Below are 8,888 nucleotides of genomic sequence, written 5' to 3'. Positions count from 1 at the left end.
GTTTTTCTTTGTTTCTTCCGATTTTTAATGACTTTTCCTTCCCTACAAGCACCCAGCTTTTCAGTCCTGGTTGCCGAAGCCCAGGATGCCCAGTTCTTCCAGGAAAAGCCGCTGAGCACTGGCCTCTGACTCTCCCTGGGACCCAAAGCATCGGCCGCCGCCCATGTGCTCCAGGCCCCTGCAGGGTCTGAGCCCACTGCAGACCCCCTCCCCATCCTGGCTGCCCTTGATTCCATTACAGGACTGTCTGAACTCCGCCACAGGCTTCATCTGAGCCTGTTTTGCCAAATCTGAAAACAGCTGCCCTTCTCCTGCCCCTCCCCAGGAAGGCAGTCCCCCTGCTGCTCCTCCAGGAACGCAGGGGTCACACATCTCCTCAAGCCCCAGCACTGGCCCTTCCACTGGAAGTTCTGAACCACTCTCCTCCCTCAGCCAACCTCGTACTGGGAGGCGACACTAGGAGAGCAGGCAGCCCGGCTCACTGGCAAGTTCTGGGAGGCTCCTGCCATGGGGTACCTAGGCCTCTGACACCTAAACCTCCAGGCCTCCGTCATGATGACGAAGACCCCTTGCCCGTCTGTACCACTTTTCCGTGCATATCCACACTGCACCTTATTCTCTCCATGCGACCCCTGCCCCCGGCGAAAGGAAGCACTATAACCCCATTTCATAGATAAGGAAACTGAGGCCTCGCTCCAGCCCTGTAACTCTCCTTACGCCACATCTCTGATAAGTGAACGAGCCAAGCCTGGAGCCTAGACTCAAAACCCTAGATTCCTTCTCCAGAACAGCATAAACCCAGGAGATGCGGGCAGTCTAAGTTCATCAGAGAACCCCCACCAGAAAAGGAAATGGTTTTTTCTGCTATTTTTCCTGCTTTCATTCTGCCTTGTTCATTCCTTGTTCTACCTCCTTGGTATCCAGAATGATTCTAGACTGGGGGACTTACGTATCAGGGGGTGTGAGCCAGGGCAGCCTGTCTAGCCCAGACTCCACTCCAGGAACTGCCAGCCCTCCTGAAGGGGACTTGCCCCTGCCTCTTCCCCACCCTCGCCTGCCCCTTTCCACCCCAGTCAGGCTAGGGCAGATGGTCCAGGGGCTCAGCAGCTCACACCGACCCCCGTCTCGCACCCATTACTCCCTCCCCCAGGAGCCTCCCCTGCAGAAGAGTCAGGGAGGAGAGTGTAGGGCCCAGTGGACCATCCAGCTCTGAGCATCCCCAGAGGAGCCCAGTGGTTCTCTGAGGACTGATGGCGAGCCAAAGGCTCAAAGAATCAAGAAGGGAGAAAGAAAAGAAGACGGAGGAACAAAAGGCAAGTGGCAGATAGGAAGGCAAGGAGGGAGGGAGGGAGGGAGGGAGGGAAGGAAGGAGGGAGGAGAGAGAAGGAAGGAAGGGAGGGAGGAAGGAAGGAAGGAAGGAGGGAGGGAGGGAGGGATGGAGGGAGAAAGAGAGAAGGAAGGAGGGAGGGAGGGAGGGATGGAGGGAGAAGAGAGAGAAGGAAGGGAGGGAGGAAGGAAAGAAGGAGGGAAAACAGGGAAGGAAGGGGGAAGGAGAGAGAAACAACAAAAAGAGGGATGAAGAGAGAGAGGGAGGGATAAGATAGAGGAATTTACTGTAAAATATATATATTATATGTACTATACATCATGTTCCAGGTACTTACTGTACCTTATGATGACTGTTTCAAATATTAATGGCTGATTGACTTAGTACTTACATTATACATTAGGTACCATTCTAATTTATATATATTAATATATAATATATATTCACTTAATTCTCAAAACAACCCTGTAGTAAAGACATTGCTAAGCCATTTTACAGTTCAGTAAATTGAGGCATGGAGAAGTTAACACGCACAAGAGCAGATGCCTAATAAATTACAGAGCCGGGATCTGGGCCCACCCTGTCTAACTCCAGGACTTGCTCCTCATGGGAAGGAAAAAGGTCCCACCTCTAAGGATCCTACACTCTGAGGCAGAAACAATCATGGAAATAGACAATTGTTTTATTATATGGAAGTAGCTGTCCAGAGTAAGGAATTTCCTATCTTGGGTCTTCAAAGATGAATAGGACTTTGCCTGGGCACAGGAAAGGGAGTTGAACTTTCCATGAATGCCCTATTAAAAAGCAAGGGAATATGAAAAGACCTGGCATGTTTGGGGAGCAGTCAGAGGTCTGGGGTGGCAGGAGTGTGGATGCACACTGGGGAGCAGGGATAAATGGGGTAGACATGAAGCAGGGGTTCGACCACAGAGAGCCGTGTGTGGCAGGCTGGACCACAGGGCCCCAGCAGGGGTTTTTGAGCGGGGGAGTAGCAGAACAAGCTCTGAAGAGAACGGGTGGCAAAGTAGAGAAAGGCCTGGAAGAACAGATAGGGCTTTGCCACCCAAAATAGCCTTGGGGCTTCCCTGGTTGCTGACTTCAGTTTGTTGAGGCTAGACAATGCTGATTTCCGGACAGGTCACAAAGTATTTGTGGTAGCTCAGAAGCTCACCCCTGGAAGGGGTGTCCTGGGATCTGCCCAATACCCCTCCCATCCCCCAGGCCCTGCCAGCCCTCCTCACGTAGGCAGGTGGTCCTGAGCCTTCTTCTACCACCAGCACTCCTAGCTAGCTCTCCCCACCCAGCACAAAGCCCGCTCAGCCTGCCATCTTGAGAGCCCCACCCAGGGTCTCTGACTTTCTGGGAGGACTCACCAAGCTGACAGCTTTCCCTCTGCCTCCCCAAAGAATCTGAGGCCTTTCTCTGCTCGTCACCCCTGGGCCCAACCCCGAATCCAGCCACAGTCAGCCAAGACAGCCAAAGGGCAGGGTTCTTTCTCTCAGTGTGGCTTGGGGGTGATTTTCAGCTTTCCCCTCAATTTTGGTAGCCCTGAATTTATGAAATGCCAAACTCAGAACCATTCAGAAAATCCTCCCCAAAATGAAGTTTCTCTAACAACTGGAGATGAAAACTCTCTTGAGCAGCCAAATTCTAGAAACAGAAAGTCCCACGGGACAGAAAGAGTTCCGCTGGTTAACTCGCACACATGATGGTTCAACGCCTGTGCGTAAGGATGTGCACGTGTGCAGAAGAAGGGGCTCAGGCTGTGTTCCCCTCCTGAGCAGGGTTCAGGGAAAGGGGAAGGGAGTGTCCCTCTTGACTCAACCAAGGGACCCCAAAATGGTTAGTGAGATAATGTATTTAAAAGCTCTTTGTAAAGTGTAAACTAAAAACCTTAAATGTAAGATGTTATTGTTATTATTACTATTGTTGTTGTTATTATTGACATGCCAAAAGGCCCTCTGTACAAGATGGCTTTGCCTTTTCAACTTCATAGAAAAGAACCTGAGTCTGACACTTCAGAAAGGTGACAGAGAGGAGGACAACAAGGAAGGAGGCAAGGAAAGGGAGGGAGGTCTCCTAGGGCCAGGGAAAGAGGAGAAAATCCCCCAGGATGACCCTCAGGAACCCAGGAGTGGCCAGGATGGGGAATGAGCTAACCTTGCCCTTCACCGGATGCAAAGCTATCAGCAGGCTGAGCCCTCAGGCCAAGCAGCCAGGCAGTGCCTTTGCTGGGAGCAGAAGCCCCTAGTGTACAAGGACCTGCCCCCAAAGGCCCACAGGCTCCCAGATATCAGAGTGGGAGGAACCCAAGGGGGTCCCTGGTGGCTGGGAACACCGAGAATCAGAGCAATGGCGTGTCCAGACCAGAGACCAAGGTCATCCAGGAAATGAACACCAGGGGCAGGAAGAGACCCAGGTGCCTTCCTGCGACTCCACAGGGGGCATCCAGGGAGAGTGAAGCCTGAGACAGGCCCTCCAATCCCTTCTTGGTGGCCAGGAAAGTATCCTTCACCTTCCCCCACCGCCATCTCCCGGTGCACCCAGATGGCCGGGAAGCTGGGGCACTATCTGGTTTGGTGACACTTATCCACGTTTCCCAGTCTGGGTTAGACAGTGCCAAAGGAAACACTTGGGGAAAGTTGATGAGAGATGCCAGCTAGCAAGGCCAGCAAAGCCAGAATGGGGCATTTGGCAAAGCTGCTTTCTCTAACTCAACAAATTTCTAAGAGGGAAAATTTTAAGATGTTTTCTTAAAACAATGTAATAGCGCCACTTCCCCCGTATGGGATAAATAATGTGTTTCGGTTTTTTTTTTCCAACAGACTGTCATATGCTGGTATCATTCAAATAAATGGATGAGTCACAGGAGAGCTATCAGATGCTCTTTTGAATACCATAACCTCGGCGCTGCTCTGTGGTGTGTGCTTTATTTTTACTCCTGACCTTCACACTCCCTGGAGCAAAGGTTACTGCATTCCTGGGGTTTGGGCAAGTCTGGTGTGGAGTAAGTGAAAAAACTCGGTTTCTTGCACCATGAAGTGGGAAAAATGGATCCAGAGTTCCCCAGAGACATGGGAGAGAAGCTCCAACACATGGCTTAAGGTCTGCAGGGCACGTGTTATGTATGGTCACAGACAGGGGGCCAAGGGTCACAGAGCGGGGAGCCACTCCGACACAGAGCACACTTATTAAGATGTGAAGGAAGACTCCTCCTGGGAACTCCAATGCCTAATTAAACCCCCTCCTTTTGTCACTTCTTTCACAAGCATTTACTGAAGATCTACTACGTGCCAGGTTTTGGTCTAGGCACCGAGGGCTACGAAGATGACCCAGACAAAGTCTTTGTTCTCCTGGAGCTTAATTTTTAACTGAGTGTCAATCAGCAAACAATCAAAGAAAACTTCAGATAATATAAAAAAGGAGAGATGACCTGACACATTAGCTGGTGGCTACTTTACACAGTGAAGTCGAGGAAGGCCTCTCTGAAGAATTTAGACACGGGGTGGGGTGAAGAAAAAACAGAATCAGGAAGCCTGACCCTGCGGCACTCAGTAGCTATCTGCTCTCACCCGTGTGGCATCCGAGGGAGGTGGGTAGCCCAAGCTTCTTAGGAGGCCAGAGGTGATGCCAAGAGCAAGACAGCACTACGAGAGGACTAGTGAGTGAGGGGAGGCGGGCGGAGCTCACCCCTCAGCTTCCCAGCCCTGGGGCATCCTTGGGAGCCCATGGCCATTCTGAATGAGCAATGCCAAGGGTTCAAAGGCCACTACCGGCTAGCTGAAGGTCACCTTCACTTCCCTGGCAGATGACAGTTTATCTCCCCTGTGAAGAATCCCACTGGAAGCAAGACACTGGTAGGCAGCAGATGCATTAAGTGTTGGAAAAGGACCCAGGCCTGTACTTCCTCCCCTGGTATTTCCTGAGCAAGACAGGGCCACACAGGCTGGGAGCCCTGAGCCCCCATCAAGATGCCCTTGACATTGGCTTCCTACGTTTCAGTGTAAAAAAAACACTGAAATGGGCGGTAGGGGGCTGGGGGGTGGTTAGGTTTTGGGCAGCCCGTGCTATGTCATACAGCCTGGGTGTCCCTGGCCAGGAGCCCACAGCCTCCATCTTCCATGCTTAGACCAAGGAGCCCCTCCTCCCGGGATTGGGACCTCTGGGTCTATCGATCTGTCTCAAGTTCCCTTTTGTGTCAGTCCACTGCAGAGCTTCTCAACTGGGAGAGACTCTGCCCCCACCCCTACCCCAGGAGACGTTTGGTGACGCCTGGAGACATTTTTGATTGTATGACCAGGGCAGAGGGTGCTACTGGCATCTAGTGGATGGAGGCCGGGGCTACTGCTCAACATCCTGCAGTGTCCAAAGCAGCCTCCACCGCAGAGAATTATCCTGCCCAACGTACAGTCATCCTAAGACTGGGAAACCCTGGCTTGGATTAATCGGATCCTTCATTGAACAGTCGGCTGGAATCATGTTCAAAGGAAGACGGATGTAGGGGTACTAAATGGGCAGAAACAGTGGCCCGCTCAAGGGAGGATGGTCCCTTTGTAGGAACACATGGCAGACTGATGGTCTCAACCAGTATTTAGAACACCATTACTGATGGCAAACTGGGACTGAGACACTTCCAGCAATGGGGTGCCACTGTCACTGTCCTTACTATGTAGTCATTGCAAAAGGATTCAGAGCCACGCATTATGAACTTAATATGCTTAGGTGACACACACACAAAACAGTGGGGCAGGGGACATTCATCTTTGCATCTCTATCGGCAGAGAAATAAAGAACGGATTAGGAAAAAGGTTATGCTTCTATCTCCGGGAACTCTCCCCTTCAGCTAGGCCCCGGCAAAAGGAGCATGGAAGGTTATCAAATCGAGACATGAGCACTGAGGATGTGTCTGTGGTCTGTCAAAGGTGAGTGAAGAAAGTATGAGTCGAAGTCACAAGCAGCCCAGCTTCACGATATGATGAGGGTGCTGGAACAACTCTCATAATGATGCCATGATAACCTGGTCGGCAGCATAACCCTGGAAAGCGCTGCAGGGACAGGAACGCTCCAGACCAGGACTCTGTAAATACATTCTGTAAACGTCCCTGTTTGCCAGCTCCTGCAGGAGGTAGGGGGTGAGGCAAGCCTTGAGGCTTGACAGCAGGGAGGATAGAAGTGGGCAGGCCTCCCTCTCCAGCTCCACCTGCCCTGGAGATCACCACATCCTCTCCTCCAGCATGGCTGCTTGACTTTGGCAACCTCACCAGGAACTTCAATTTCCCCATCTAGAGAACAGGATGACAATACCTGACACAGTCAAGGCTCTGGAGATTACAAATGGCAAAAAGCAATTCAACTAAAGCCACAAAGTATATTGTCTCAAGTCATTGGAAAAGCTGAGATAGTTCTTACTGCATGAGGCAGGGGTGTTTGCTCCCTAGAGATCATACAGTGTCAGAAGGGCTTGGGGTCTCCTGTGCACACCTGTCTTTCTTCTGCATCGGCTGCATTCTCAGGAAGAGAGAGATGAGGAGATGGCAAAGTGACTCCCAGCCACAGCAGACTGAAAGCAGTACATACCACTAATTTCAAGCCCAGGAGTAAAAAAGAGCTTCTCTTTTCCAATAATTCCAAGAGACATCCCAGAAGAGTCACTGGGTCTTACTGGCCTGACTTGAGGCAAATGCCCATCACTGAACCAAACATTATAGTCAAGAGAATAAGATGGGTTGATTGGCCAAGCCAGTACCACATGACCACCTCTGGAGCCAGAAACAGGTAGGAGAGACTGCGAACAGGAAGTTTCTCCAAGGAAAAAGGGGAATAGGTGCTGGGTGGGCAAAATGACAGATGATAAATACAACAGACAGTTATTTAGAAAAGTTGATAAGTTCCAATTCAAGATGGCAACATACGAGGATCCTGACTCACCCTCCTCCCATAGACACACCAAATCTACAGCTACATACAGAACGATTTCCTCTGAAAGAAACCCAAAAAGTAACTAAGAGAAAAAAACACACACAAAAACACACTGAAGGGACTTCCCTGGTGGCACAGTGGTTAAGAATCTGCCTGCCAATGCAGGGGACACAGGTTCGAGCCCTGGTCCGGGAAGATCCTACATGTCGCAGAGCAACTAAGCTCATGCGCCACAACTACTGAGCCTGTGCTCTAGAGCCCACAAGCCACAACTACTGAGCCTGCAAGCCACAACTACTGAGCACAGATACCACAACTACTGAAGCCCACGTGCCTAGAGCCCGTGCTCTGCAACAAAAGAAGCCACCACAATGAGAAGCCCACACACCACAACGAAGAGTAGCCCCCACTCGCCACAACTAGAGAAAGCCCGAGTGCAGCAACGAAGAGCAAATGCAGCCAAAAATAAATAAATACATACATACATAAACAAATAATTTTTTTAAAAACACACTGAAATGAATCAGAGAGGTTAAAAGAAAATCTCGCCATAAATCCCACCCCCCCATGTGGTGACCCACGATCAGGGGGGAGCTTACAACCCTGAGCGTCTCCGTGAAGAGCAAAGGGTTTGGACCCCACATCTGGCATCCCAACTTTTAAGACCTGCACCTGACATACAAGCCCCCAAAATATCTTTGTGTCCACAAGACCAACAAGGTTATGGTAAACTGAGAAAGTCCACAGTACAGAGGCAGCAGAGTGAAAAGTGCCCAGTCTTTCTGTGAAAGAGGCCTATTTACTTATTTTAAAAAAACAGCTTCAGCCTGAGGGGCTGAATCTACATTAGCATACCTCTAGGGGCCTACTGGAACACTCTCCAAGAACACAGCCATATTTGCACTCTCCCTCTGCCTCACTCGAGGTTGCTGGCGTCTCCTAGAAAGGAACTTGTGTGCTCAGCCGGCACCCTGATTTTTGCCACTGCCATCCAGGGAACACCCCTTTATCACCTGGCTCTGGAGGCCAGCAGGGCTTTCGTTTGTGGGTCCCACAGGACTGAAACGAACAGAGAAAGAGTTCTTAACCAGCTATACCCTAGGCCAAAGCACAAGGCAACAGACTGAGGTACCCATGGCGTTCTGGGAAAAGTTCCTATGAGTTTCTCTTCATAGATGTAGACTGAGGGGCAGGCTTCTGATTGAACACACATTTAAGGACCAACTGTAATCCTCTCCAGAAGTCTTGGAGGACAGGTGCTATCTTTGTGCTCTCCCTCTGCTGTCCTCCCAGCAACTCCCAGAAAGGAGCTTGTACACACATCTGGTGCACCAGTTTACATCTGGAGAATCTCCCAGAGAGGCAGGGAGTGGCTGTGGCTCAGTCTGGGGACATAGACACTGGTGGCAGCCATACTTGGGAGCTCCTTCTACCTCATGGACACTGGTGTGTGTGGGCAACATTATAGAGTCCTCCCCTTAGCTCATTAACACCAAACCTGGCCCCACCCAACAGTCTGTAGGTGCCAGTGCTGGGACAACTCAAGCCAAACAACTAACTGTATCCCCACCCATCAGCAACAGGCTACCTAAAGGCTTCCTGAATCCATAGTCACCTCTAGACATGGCCCTACCCACTAGAG

Source organism: Tursiops truncatus, chromosome 3 (genome assembly GCF_011762595.2).
Source record: "Tursiops truncatus isolate mTurTru1 chromosome 3, mTurTru1.mat.Y, whole genome shotgun sequence".
In the NCBI taxonomy this organism is placed as follows: domain Eukaryota; kingdom Metazoa; phylum Chordata; class Mammalia; order Artiodactyla; family Delphinidae; genus Tursiops; species Tursiops truncatus.
Note: the sequence above shows the minus strand (reverse complement) of the source record.